The sequence below is a fragment of the Nerophis ophidion genome, linkage group LG09 (assembly GCF_033978795.1).
Source record: "Nerophis ophidion isolate RoL-2023_Sa linkage group LG09, RoL_Noph_v1.0, whole genome shotgun sequence".
Classification (NCBI taxonomy): Eukaryota; Metazoa; Chordata; class Actinopteri; order Syngnathiformes; family Syngnathidae; genus Nerophis; species Nerophis ophidion.
In genome coordinates, this window is record NC_084619.1 from 511243 (window position 1) to 525004 (window position 13762).

The 13762-nt window shown below is 40.9% G+C and overlaps 1 protein-coding gene across 1 annotated transcript in view; it reads left to right on the forward strand.

Annotated features, from left to right (window-relative positions):
- Positions 1-13762, forward strand: part of LOC133559757 (KH domain-containing, RNA-binding, signal transduction-associated protein 2-like) — a 97837-nt gene that overhangs the window by 10298 nt on the left and 73777 nt on the right. The gene's annotated exons all lie outside the window — the stretch shown is intronic.

Genomic DNA, 13762 nt, shown 5'->3' on the forward strand with positions numbered 1-13762 from the left:
GGCTGTACTGAGCTCAGTAATTCTGCCTGATAGCTACGGACTTGTACTTCTCTAAACAGCAAACGAACTGGAACTGAATTAACAGCACATCAGTCTTAATGCCCATGATAATATGATAATAAAACCTAACTTTGAAGTATCTATTTGTATTGTTGATATTAGTGCATATCGTACTTGTTCTTGTTTTGAAGGCGTAATGGGTTCTCCTTTACTAACATACAAACAAACAAAAATAACCACCAGGCTTATTTCACATGCGGGAATTGTCATATTCCCCGATAAGAGTCTATTGGTTATTTTGTTTTCTTTATTGCTTTGTTTACTTCCTTTGGTTTCAGTTGAACTTAAGGAATTTTAGTGCTGACCTGTGGTTTCTGCTTGTTTGCTTGAGCTTAACAAAAGGCCTTTAATATTTAATTGGTAAGAGAATAGATGGAATGTAATTGCATCCCAGCAGGAGATGCACTGGATTTTATCATCCATCTACTGCATCTAAGGTGATTTGTTTTGTCTGTGCAAAGAATACAAGTCACCGATTTATTTGGGTCACGTTCAAACACCACTCAAAAGATAAGTTTAAGTTGAATCAACCCTACAGGATTGTTGGCAACTTGTTTATTTTATTGAACAACTTTATGTGATTAACATATAGGGCAGTGGTTCTCAACCTATTTTCTTTGATGTACCCATACTGGCCAACCTTGAGACGTCAGATTTTGGGAGGTGGGGGCTGGGGCGTGGTTAAGAGTCAATTATTTCATATATATATATATATATATATATATATATATATATATATATATATATAGATATATATATATATATACTTGACTTTCAGTGAATTCTAGCTATATATATATTTTTTTGTATTTATATATATGTATATATAAATAAAAGAAATACTTGAATTTCAGTGTTCATTTATTTACACATATACACACACATTACAGTTAAGGGTTGAATTGTCCATCCTTGTTCTATTCACTATTTTTTTAACCATATGCATGTACAGTAGATGGCAGTATTGTCCTGTTTAAGAGTGTCACAACATTGCTGTTTACGGCAGACGAACTGCTTTACGGTAGACGAAAACGTGACTGCTGTAGTTGTGCGTTGTTACCGCGCTGGGAGGACATTAGATTAGATTAGATTAGATAGTACTGTATTCATTCCTTCAGGAGAGTTCCTTCAGGAAAATTTAAATTTTCAGCACAATCCCATTCAAGATCAGACAAACATTACAGGGAGACAGAACAGGATCGCTGACGGGTCTGCCGGCTTCCAGCGCCCCTTAAAAAAAAAGATGAGATACAGGTAAACAAGGGGGGGGGGGGGAATAGAAGATTAAAATAAAATAAAAAAAATCGGTCTAAGCCTAGGCCCTGGAAAGGGGGTCCAAACTGAGGTCAAGGGAAAAAAAACAACAACTCATAGCCATAGTACACATCCCTCTCACATGTGTGTAAGAGGGAAACATCAAACATCAAAGAACACAAAGGACATTAAGGACATTAAAGTAGCGGAGCTGGTGCAACCAGACACTTCTACATACAGCTATGAATAAAAAGTAAAAGCAACATATCCACTGTGGTGGTCTCTGCGGTGTTCCACGCCATCGTCCGCTGGGGTAGAGGGAGCATGGCCAGAGACAGGAGCAGACCCAACAAAGCAACCAAGAGCGCCGACTCCACTTTCGGCCGCCAACCAACTCTCAGCCAGTGTCCAGTCCGCATGGATGAGCGAGGATACGTCCAAGGTGACTGAGGTGTCCGACACCTGCTCACCCAGCCAAGACACCGCAAAGCCTCTCCGTCCCGGCGCTCAGTGCCAGCTGCGGAGCCCTGTCCCCTCATCCGCATCTTCTCCAGTCCCTCCAAACCGACTCCGGTCTGGCAGAGACCCAGCAGCTGGTCTCCATGGCCAAAAGGCTCCCGGGAGGTAGATCCAGAAGTCCACAAAAAAGCACCACAGAGGTCATGAAAGTGCCACCCCTTGTCATACAGTTCCAAAGAGTCCCGGACCAAAAGGCAAAAAAAAAAAAAAAAATTAAAAAATACTGTAATAACACATGAAAACGAGAGGGAAACGCAAAAGGATGACACAAGAGCACAGAGCTCCTGCCTACAGCAGCCACTACAGCAGCGCCATCTTGGAATAAAAATTTTTTTTTAATGAAACTGCCTAACAATAAACCCACATGAGAAACCAAGAACCCGCCCTCGATAGGGCGGCATAGCTCGGTTGGTAGAGCGGCCGTGTCAGCAACTTGAGGGTTGCAGGTTCGATTCCCGCTTCCGCCATCCTAGTCAGTGCCGTTGTGTCCTTGGGCAAGACACTTTACCCACCTGCTCCCAGTGCCACCCACACTGGTTTAAATGTAACTTAGATATTGGGTTTCACTATGTAAAGCGCTTTGAGTCCCTAGAGAAAAAGCGCTATATAAATATAATTCACTTCACACAATTCACATCATTCTACAGTTATAAAGTCATTGGGCAGGCATGCTGCTCGTATTGTGGGAAAGCAGACGTGAAAACAGGCTGTCCTCACTCAGGTCCGCATGGAGCTGGAGGGTGCGTGGCCTCCAGCTCCACCTGAATTTCGAGAGATTCCCGGGAGAAAATTTGTCACGGGAGGTTTTCGGGAGAGGCGCTGAATTTCGGGAGACTCCCGATTTTCCGGGAGGGTTGGCAAATATGGATGTACCCCCTGTGAATATTTTTTTATTCAAGTACCCCCTACTCAGAGCAAAGCATTTTTGGTTGAAAAAAAAAAGGGAATAAAGAAGTTAAATACAGCACTATTTAATCAGTTTCTGATTTATTAAATTGTATAACAGTGCAAAATATTGCTCATTTGTAGTGGTCTTTCTTGAACTATTTGGAAAAAAAGACATAAAAATACCTAAAAACATAGAAGTAATCATCAACTTAAAGTGGCCTCTTTGGGGATTGTAATAGAGATCCATCTGGATTCATGAACTTAATTCAAAACATTTCTTCACAAAAAAATAAATCTTATACATCAATATTTATGGAACATGTCCACAAAAAAATCTAGCTGTCAACACTGAATTGTTGCATTTCTTTTCACAGTTTGTGAACTTACTTTCATATTTTGTTGAAGTATTATTCAATAAATATATTTGTAAAGAATTTTTGAATTGTTGCTATTTTTAGAATATATATTAGAAAAAATCTCACATACCCCTTGGCATACCTTCAAGTACCCCCAGGGGTACACGTATCCCCATTTGAGAACCACTGATATAGGGTATCATAAACAATCATAAATAATATTCAGTGATCACTTCATGAGGAGAGATAGTCATCCCTTGGTTAATTTCTACCGGACATAACTGCGGTAAACAATTTTCCTCAAAGTGGGATTATTATTAATAAATTAAATATTTCATTATAGTTGGAGCATAAAAAACCCTTCTAATTAAATTTCTAAACATTGTCAATAGACATGATGCGAGCATGGCAAAATGACAAAGCATTCTAACTATACTATCAAAGATTGTGTTGTTAGTGTTGTAATGATTGTTTAAATTGATTAATTCGATTAGAAAAGAACTTTGATTTATATTACTTTGCTTTTATTCATTTTTTAACTAACTAAAAGCTTTTGCACAGCCACTGCTAGAGACCACACATCAGAGCAGTGGCACATGGGTGTGTTAATCTGTGTGACAATGAACAGCGCAGAGTTTTTTGTATTAATTTTGAATGGTTAGTTCAAATGTTTTCCCCATATTACGCACAGAAGCTTTTAAGTGAGTTTTATCCAATTACGCAATTAATCGAACGATCCAATCGATAGCTGCAACCCCAAGTGTTTACCCTTAACCTAAAAATGAAAGTCTCACTATGTGAATATGTTTATCAATCGCCATAACATACAGTAAAGAAAAATGAGACACTAATTGCACGGTGACGGATATTTCACATAAATAAAAATTTATTCAACACTTAATTTAAGCGAAAAAACATGTAGAATATGCTTTTTAAATTTTTTTTTTTTTTTTATCTTTGATGTAGTGAAGCCGCAATATTTGAAGCGCAAGCGATGACTGTACGCACAGCTGTGAGGAGGAGAATGTTAAGTTTGTACTCTTGAAATCAAACTTTATATACAAACTTTAATAGTAACGCGGATTTGGAGAACACTGCAACACACTTTTAAAGGCCTACTGAAACCCACTACTACCGACCACGCAGTCTGATAGTTTATACATCAATGATGAAATGTTAACAATGCAACACATGCCAATAAGGCCTTTTTAGTTTACTAAATTGCAATTTTAAATTTCGCGCCGAAGTATCCTGCTGAAACGTTGCGGTATGATGACGTGTGCGCGTGATGTCACGCATTGTTGAGGACATTTTGTTCCAGCACCGTTCCCAGCTATAAGTCGTCTGTTTTCATCGGATAATTCCACAGTATCCTGGACATCTGTGTTGCTGAATCTTTTGCAATTTTTTCAATGAATAATGGAGACGTCAAAGAAGAAAGCTGTAGGTGGGAAGCGGTGCATTGCGGCCGCTTTTAGCAACACAAACACAGCCGGTGTTTCATCGTTTACATTCCCGAAAGATGACGGTGAAGCTTTGCTATGGAACAGAGCGGTCAAGCGAACATGGTTGGATTGGACCACACACATAAATAAAGTGTATTATGCAGTGATCATTTCGAAAGATCGTGTTTTGAAGTGGGTCCCTTGCGAAGTGCAGAGATGGGCATCGCCACCACCCGTCGACTGCTGCTGAAGAAAGGAGCGGGGGGGCGACATTCAAGTTGTACATGCATAACCATATAATCTCACTAAAACACTAGTAACACAATAAGCAGATAAGGGATTTTCCAGAATTATCCTAGTAAATTTGTCTAATAACATCTGAATCGCTCCCACTGTATAGTCTTTTTATTTATTTTTTTTCTAGTCCTTCACTCTCACTTTCCTCATGCACAAATCTTTCATCGTCGCTCAAATTAATGGGGAAATCGTTGCTTTCTCGGTCCAAATCGCTTTCGCTGCTGGTGGCCATGATTGTAAACAATATTCAGATGTGAGGAGCTCCACAACCCGTGACGTCACGCGCATATCGTCTGCTACTTCCGGTACAGGCAAGGCTTTTTCATCAGCACCAAAAGTTGCGAACTTTATTGTCGATGTTCTCTACTAAATCTTTTCAGCAAAAATATGGCAATATCGCAAAATGATCAAGTATGACACATAGAATGGACCTGCTATCCCCGTTTAAATAAGAAAATCTCAGTAAGCCTTTAAGAAAAAATGTTGAAATGTAAAGTTTTGTGAGAGCCTTATAAAGTAGGTATTGTTTTAGTATCACGTTCAAAGTTTCATCTCCAACTTGGAAACAAAGAATTGTGTTTAATCTCGGAGACCTTGGCGAAGAAGTCTGCCAGTTTTTCAAGGATGTTTTTTGAACGAGTCGACTACAAAGAACGACCCTCAAATAGTAAGGTCTTCACTCCCCGAGGTCGTTCGCCCCTAGCATTGTCAGCGTCACTCTCCGAAGTGCCTCGGCCAATATTAAATATTGTTTTTCTCAGCTAAATGCCTAAAAACTACTTAATTAAAGAGTCCTGACAGCCTGTGTAGCACAGAGGAAACCCAATACACGTTACCATAATACCGTAGAGCAAGATTTGTGTGTGCGATATTGATTTTTTTCCACACCCTGACATCCTTTTCAGGATGAGCTGACACATAAAAGGTTGTGTTTGAAAGGTCGACATAAAGGCAAAGTCGGTGAGGTACGCTTGTCTCTACCATCTCAATTCAGCTCTGACCCACTTGGGTCAGCTCGGCAGTAGGGTGACATCTGAGCTGGGAAGGTACATCAATATTACACCTTGTGTTTCTGGATCAGTCGGGTTAACACCACACTCAGTCAAAGAGAGGCCGCGTCACATCTCCTGGACTTTCCACACGACAGAACAAGTGTAATGAGAAATGTGTCGCTGGCTTACCAACTACACACAGGCACAGTAATAATACAACATCTTAGGTTCTTTATAAGGCAGAGATAACCAAAAGAACTCTGTTTTCATACGGCATGAGGGAAGTCTTGTCTTGGGGTTTTTTTCTGTCTTGTGATTTGCATGTTTTATTTTGAAAATCAACTCCTCTTGTTTCAGATAACCGGCCCTTCCTCTTGTGCCACCAGTCTGATGTCATCCTTGACCCTTGATTGTTTCCACCTGTTTCCCATTACCCTCATGTTTCATATAAGCCCATGCCTCCCCTTGTTCTGTGCCAAATTGTCTCGAGCTTTCGTGCCTGTCTAGCGTCCATGTTCATGTTCATGTCCATGCCTTGCCTCGTCCCACGTCTACTTCAATCAATCAATCAATGTTTACTTAGCCCTAAATCACTAGTGTCTCAAAGGGCTGCACAAACCACTACGACATCCTCGGTAGGCCCACATAAGGGCAAGGAAAACTCACACCCAGTGGGACGTCATTGACAATGATGACTATGAGAACCTAGGAGAGGACGAAAGCAATGGATGCCGAGCGGGTCTAACATGATACTGTGAAAGTTCAATCCATAATGGATCCAACACAGCCGCGAGAGTCCAGTCCAAAGCGGATCCAACACAGCAGCGAGAGTCCCGTTCACAGTGGAGCCGGCAGGAAACCATCCCAAGCGGAGGCGGATCAGCAGCGCGGGGATGTCCCAAGCCGATACACAGGCAAGCGGTCCATCCTGGGTCCCGTCTCTGGACGAGCGGTTCATCCTGGGTCCCGACTCTGGACAGACAGTAAGTCATCCATGGCTACCGGATCGGACCGGACCCCCTCCACAAGGGAGAGTGGGACATAGGAGAAAAAGAAAAGAAACGGCAGATCAACTGGTCTAAAAAGGGAGTCTATTTAAAGGCTAGAGTATACAAATGAGTTTTAAGGTGAGACTTAAATGCTTCTACTGAGGTGTCATCTCGAACTGTTACCGGGAGGGCATTCCAGAGTACTGGAGCCAGAAATGAAAACGCTCTATAGCCCGGAGACTTTTTTTGGGCTTTGGGAATCACTAATAAGCCGGAGTCCTTTGAACGCAGATTTCTTGCCGGGACATACGGTACAATACAATCGGCAAGATAGGATGGAGTTAGACCGTGTAGTATTTTATACGTAAGTAGTAAAACCTTAAAGTCACATCTTAAGTGCACAGGAAGCCAGTGCAGGTGAGCCAGTACAGGCGTAATGTGATCAAACTTTCTTGTTCTTGTCAAAAGTCTAGCAGCCGCATTTTGTACCAACTGTAATCTTTTAATGCTAGACGTGCTTGTATCCAGAATTCCCACGCTGTAATTTTCAATCAATCAATCAATGTTTACTTATATAGCCCTAAATTACTAGTGTCTCAAAGGGCTGCACAAACCACTACGACATCCTCGGTAGGCCCACATCAGGGCAAGGAAAACTCACACCCAGTGGGACATCAGTGACAATAATGACCCAGTGGGACGTCGGTGACAATGATGACTATGAGAACCTAGGAGAGGACGAAAGCAATGGATGCCGAGCGGGTCTAACATGATACTGTGAAACTTCAATCCATAATGGATCCAACACAGCCGCGAGAGTCCAGTCCAAAGCGGATCCAACACAGCAGCGAGAGTCCCGTTCACAGTGGAGCTGGCAGGAAACCATCCCAAGCGGAGGCGGATCAGCAGCGCGGGGATGTCCCAAGCCGATACACAGGCAAGCGGTCCATCCTGGGTCCCGTCTCTGGACGAGCGGTTCATCCTGGGTCCCGACTCTGGACAGACAGTAAGTCATCCATGGCTACCGGATCGGACCGGACCCCCTCCACAAGGGAGAGTGGGACATAGGAGAAAAAGAAAAGAAACGGCAGATCAACTGGTCTAAAAAGGGAGTCTATTTAAAGGCTAGAGTATACAGATGAGTTTTAAGGTGAGACTTAAATGCTTCTACTGAGGTAGCATCTCGAACTGTTACCGGGAGGGCATTCCAGAGTACTGGAGCCAGAAATGAAAACGCTCTATAGCCCGCAGACTATTTTTGGGGTTTGGGAATCACTAATAAGCCGGAGTCCTTTGAACGCAGATTTCTTGCCGAGACATATGGTACAATACAATCGGCAAGATAGGATGGAGCTAGACCGTGTAGTAATTTATACGTAAGTAGTAAAACCTTAAAGTCACATTTTAAGTGCACAGGAAGCCAGTGCAGGTGAGCCAGTACAGGCGTAATGTGATCAAACTTTCTTGTTCTTGTCAAAAGTCTAGCAGCCGCATTTTGTACCAACTGTAATCTTTTAATGCTAGACATGCTTGGATCCAGAATTCCCACGCTGTAATTTTGAGTTTAACTTTTTCTCCTCCTCAGAGCGACTTTTGTTATCTAGCCTTTGTTCAACCGAAGTGGTGAGTTATGATTTTTTCCTAAATATCTTTCCTTCCTCAAAGTTTTTGAGGGATTTTTCGTTGACCTTTATTAGACCAAGATTAGAGTAGAAATGTTATAGTCATTGTTTTCTTCCTCCTGTTTGAGCGGTTTATGTTAGGTTTTCATAGCAGATACGGCGCTAATTAAAGTTAGTCTTTATTTTGGTATTTTCCTCCTTTTTAGGAATGATTTTCGGTTGTTCCCTTTTTGGAACCTTTTTCGCTGACCGATTTTTGTTACTTATAGATTTTGTATACTCTGGCTCTGGAGGTTTAAGAGTTGTCAAAATAAAAGCTTTTCTAAGAATCTCATCTCTGCATCTGAGTCCATTCCTTAGTACAAGCCTGACACGGCACACTTTTCGTAGGAATTGGTATTCACTGAAAATGTTTGCGTGAAGTCTGCCCTGGTTTTCGTCTATTGTCTCTGGTATGGTACGGCAAATATTGCGCCTAAGAAACCTGTGTTTGCCCGCAAATCAGTCCAAGGACTCAAGTGTCCAAACAACCCTGGTGCCTCAGTCTTGTCACCATATTTTTATACACAGCGTGAGTCCAATTGTCTTTATTACGAACATGCTTCTATTAGCCTGGTCTAAACTCCCCCACCCCAGCTCCGTGGCCTCCTTTGACATCATCTCTGGTTGGTTATGCAGTCATTTGCAAACTAACACACCACAAGTCTCTGTGCTTTTTTTTATTGAATACGGCTACAAAATAACCCACCTTGGGGACAAAGAAAGTATAGTAAGTGGGGCCAAAGAAAGTATAGCAAGTGTCAGCACTTAGATCAAGGAGTTGAGAACATTATCGAATTGATCCAGATGTTGCGATCCGCTGCACGGATCGTTTGTTGTTTGGATTTTTGAGTTTGTTTTGAGCACTTCCTTGTTTTGTATTCATCACCACGGCTACTTCATTTTTTTCACCTGCACTGGCGCCTGACGCACACCTGTTTTGGATTGTTATGTTAGTATTTAAGCCCGCCTGCTACCTAAATTCAGTCTGGATGTTCTGTTTGCACTATGCAACAGTTGCGTTAGTCGTTCTCTTTTGTATGTACTCTGCTAAGTCTTAGCTTAGCCTCCGCGCGCTCGGCACGCGCTTCTAAGGATTTTGAACCCGACTCTTGCTAACCGTTAGCATTTCGCTTTCCGTGCATTGGCACACTTTTGTTTTACCCTTTGTACAAGTGTTCTTTTGTTGTATTTTGTATATTAAACAAGCTCCTACCTTCAATCCTCCTGCTCCTAGTCCTGTAGCGTCCGGGGGTGACAATTCACGCATCCAAAATGCGTCGCGCACGCAACATCAGATTCACTACTGTCATTCAAACATTTACTTCAGGGATATATTGCAGAACAAAGTTACGTTGCATTTTACAAGCCATGATAAAGGGAATAGATAAAATTACCATGAAAAAAATTATAGGATTAATTTCTATCTATGTTTACCAAGTATAGTTTAAATAGCTAAAACTACATATTGGACAGACTCATGGCCAGTAAGATACACCTTTTGGAGCCAAATAAACCTGTGCTATATAAACCGTGCCAGATATGGTCAGAATATTTATACTCAGCCACATAGGGCTTCAAGTCCAATTTGGGTACACATCAGTCAAGTCTGACAACCACCTGTTCTCACTGTGACCACAACATATAAGGATGCTGGGAACAGATAATATCTCTCCTGCCATGTCTGTCAGACCATGCCCGTGCAATGTATCTTTGTTTAAATCCTCTGTGAGGCCACTATCAATGGCAGGAATGAGCCGTGCTCGATATAAATTATATGGTAACTCTCCCATATCGTAGTCTGGTTCCTCATTTGTGTCAAGTCTCTTAATATTACCCACTATCAGAAAATAAGCCAGTTTAAAAAATGTCTTTAAAAAGCTATAGATGAGATAAAGTAACAGTGAAACCATTAGGCCAATTGCACATAGCCTATTGCATGTGTATTGAAATGTATTTCATCAGTTTTAAATACTATAAATAAGCATAACCAGTAGTAAAAACACTCAACGCAAAGTGTGATGGTATCCATCTCCCCTTACTCCCCCTGTCGGCTCATCACCATCTATGCTAAGAAGCTTTTAATACAGGTTTAAGGATGTTTACATGTTATTTTTTCCATTTCATTCATAATCTAAATGTTTACCGTTTGTAGATCAAAAACGATTCTCTATAAATTGTGTTTTTGGGTGTCCATCCATCCATTTTCTACCGCTTATTCCCTTTTGGGGTCGCGGGGGCGCTGGCGCCTATCTCAGCTACAATCGGGCGGAAGGCGGGGTACACCCTGGACAAGTCGCCACCTCATCGCAGGGCCAACACAGAATTAAAAGGGGTCATATTATGATATTTTTTCTACATCTAAAACACTTCCTTGTGGTCTACATAATTTTTAATGGTGTCACGCCTGTAAATCAGTTTTATGTTTGACCATGTTTGTGTTTTGTTTTTGGACTCTTGTTTCCCGTTTTGCACTTCCTGGTTTTGTTTGTTTCGATAGTTACGCATTAGTTTCCACCTGGTATCCAGGTCATGCCCCTGCCCTCAGTTCCACACCTGTTTCTCATCGTCATAGTCACTATTTAAATCATTTGTTTTCTGATCCTCGGCCTGGTAACTTTGCTTACTGCTTGCTGCTTGCTTAAGTATACTGGCTTATCCACTTGCCCACTTACCCATGCTGCTCCTGCCTTCATGTCATGCTATTCGGTTTTGTCCACGCCAAGTAAGTTTTTGTTCGTATTTATGCCTCTGTGCAAGTTTTTGGTTTGTTTTGTATCATTGATAGTATATTGTTTATTTGTAGAAAGTCATGCCATTGTGCTATTTAGTTTGAAGTTTAGTATAAATTATCATCCGCCACCGAGCACGCCTTTTGTTTTGCCTTTTTGTATTATAGTGTATAAATAAATTTAATCATGTACCTGAATTCACGCCTGGCTCGTTCCAAATTCCCTCTGCATCGAAAAAGCAAAACAAATCCAAGTCAAGGTCCTGACAAATGGTGGCTCTTTGGTCCAAATTCTGCATAGATTTTGTTTTACAGATCGTTTTCAAGCCGCTTTCTGACCGTCTCTTCAGGATGCGCTGTTTTGTGGTTGGGCCTAATTACGTTCCCCCACTTCGACAGCGTCTTCTCCCCTTCAGCCACGTTGTATTTTTTACAGCTTCCATATCGAGTCTACTGACAGATATAGGTTTGAACTATACGCTTCTTTGTTTTAGAAATAGCGATAGCAGAGGATACATGTGCATGTACGAGCCAGTCTGCCCCACAACAGGAGGCTAGAGAAAAAGAAGGAACTTACTGACTGCAACGCCGGACTACAATATATGGAAATATCTGTTGACCAATTAGAAAATGTCACAATTCAGACAAATTCCAAACCGCTCTTTTGGAAGAAGTATGAAGGAAGGCAATGTTGTTTTATAGATATCTCCGCCATGCCTCCATGGTTTTATTTCAAATTGTCTGGATTTATCCAGATTACAAATATACAAAAACAAGTACCAACAATAAAAGTTGGTTTTGCATAATACATTTGCTGCGTTTCTCATACAGATTACTAAATAAAACAGACAAGGTACTGTAACAATTTATGGGGTCCAACAGTGTACATCCTTAGTCCGGTGCTGTTTAGTTTTGACCCACTTTCATTACATCAACATAGCCATGGATTGAACGGATTTTATATGTCAGTGTGTTTTTACAGACTTCAAATTGATGTGTCTTCTGTAATATTCATATTTTCACTTTTGTTTTAGCTTTTAAAAATGTTGCAATCAATGTATTCGGATTATCAACGGCTCCAGTGACTTTTAAATCAATAATGTAAAGAATGTCGCACAGAAGTAGCAAATCCAGTCATTGTAATCCCTGACTCAAGTCTCCTGAGCTTCTTAGTTTAACCTTACTCAGTGTTGTCATTAACCTTGTTTCCCAGTGTGCTACGCAGCCGTTTCATTTCTTTACCTTAATTGACTGCTTTGCCTCTATAAGGCGCTCATTTTGTTCAATAGGAGACGGCTTTGCAACGGGTTCCTCTTCTGACGATTTAAAAGGATAGATACATGCTAGGATTTTTTCTGTGTGTTTAAATTATCAAGATACACCTGAGTTCAATTTAAACTCCTGAGGTGTTCCTCCACAATAGTATTTTTTTTAAACAAAAGTTTGATAGAAGACAACATTCTATATGTGAAAATATTGGTCAGTCATGTGTTTAGCTATACTACACTTGAAATCCTCCAATGTGGGACTAAAATTGATATTCTTATTTTGTTCAAGATAAGCGAATGAATAATGTAATAATCTTACAAACCCTGTTTCCATATGAGTTGGGAAATTGTGTTAAATGTAAATATAAACAGAATATAATGATTTGCAAATCATTTTCAACCCATATTCAGTTGATTATGCTACAAAGACAACATATTTGATGTTCAAACTCAAACATTTTTTTTTTGCAAATAATCATTAACTTTAGAATTTGATGCCAACAACATGTGACAAAGAAGTTGGGAAAGGTAGCAATAAATACTGATAAAGTTGAGGAATGCTCATCAAACAGTTATTTGGAACATCCCACAAGTGTGCAGGCTAATTGGGAACAGGTGGGTGCCATGATTGGGTATAAAAACAGCTTCCATGGAATGCTAAGTAATTCACAAACAAGGATGGGGCGAGGGTTACCAACTTGTAAGCAAATTCTCAAACAGTCTTAGAACAACATTTCTCAACAAGCTATGGCAAAGAATTTACGGATTTTACCATCTACGGTCTGTAAAATCATCAAAAGGTTCAGAGAATCTGGAGAAATGACTACACGTAAGCGATGATATTACGGACCTTTGATCCCTCAGGCGGTACTGCATCAAAAACCGACATCAGTGTGTAGAGGATATCACCACATGGGCTCAGGAACACTTCATAAAACCACTGTCAGTAACTACAGTTGGTTGCTACATCTGTAAGTGCAAGTTAAAACTCTACTATGCAAAGCGAAAGGCATTTATCAACAACACGCAGGAACGCCGCCGGCTTTACTGGGCCCGAGCTCATCTAAGATGGACTGATGCAAAGTGGAAAAGTGTTTTGTGGTCTGACGAGTCCACATTTTAAATTATATTTGGAAACTGTGGACGTGGTGTCCTCCGGAACAAAGAGGAAAATAACCATCTGGATTGTTATAGGCCCAAAGTTCAAAAGCCAGCATCTGTAATGGTATGGGGGTGTATTAGTGCCCACGGCATGAGTAACTTACATATCTGTGAAGGCCGCATTAATACTGAATGGTCCAT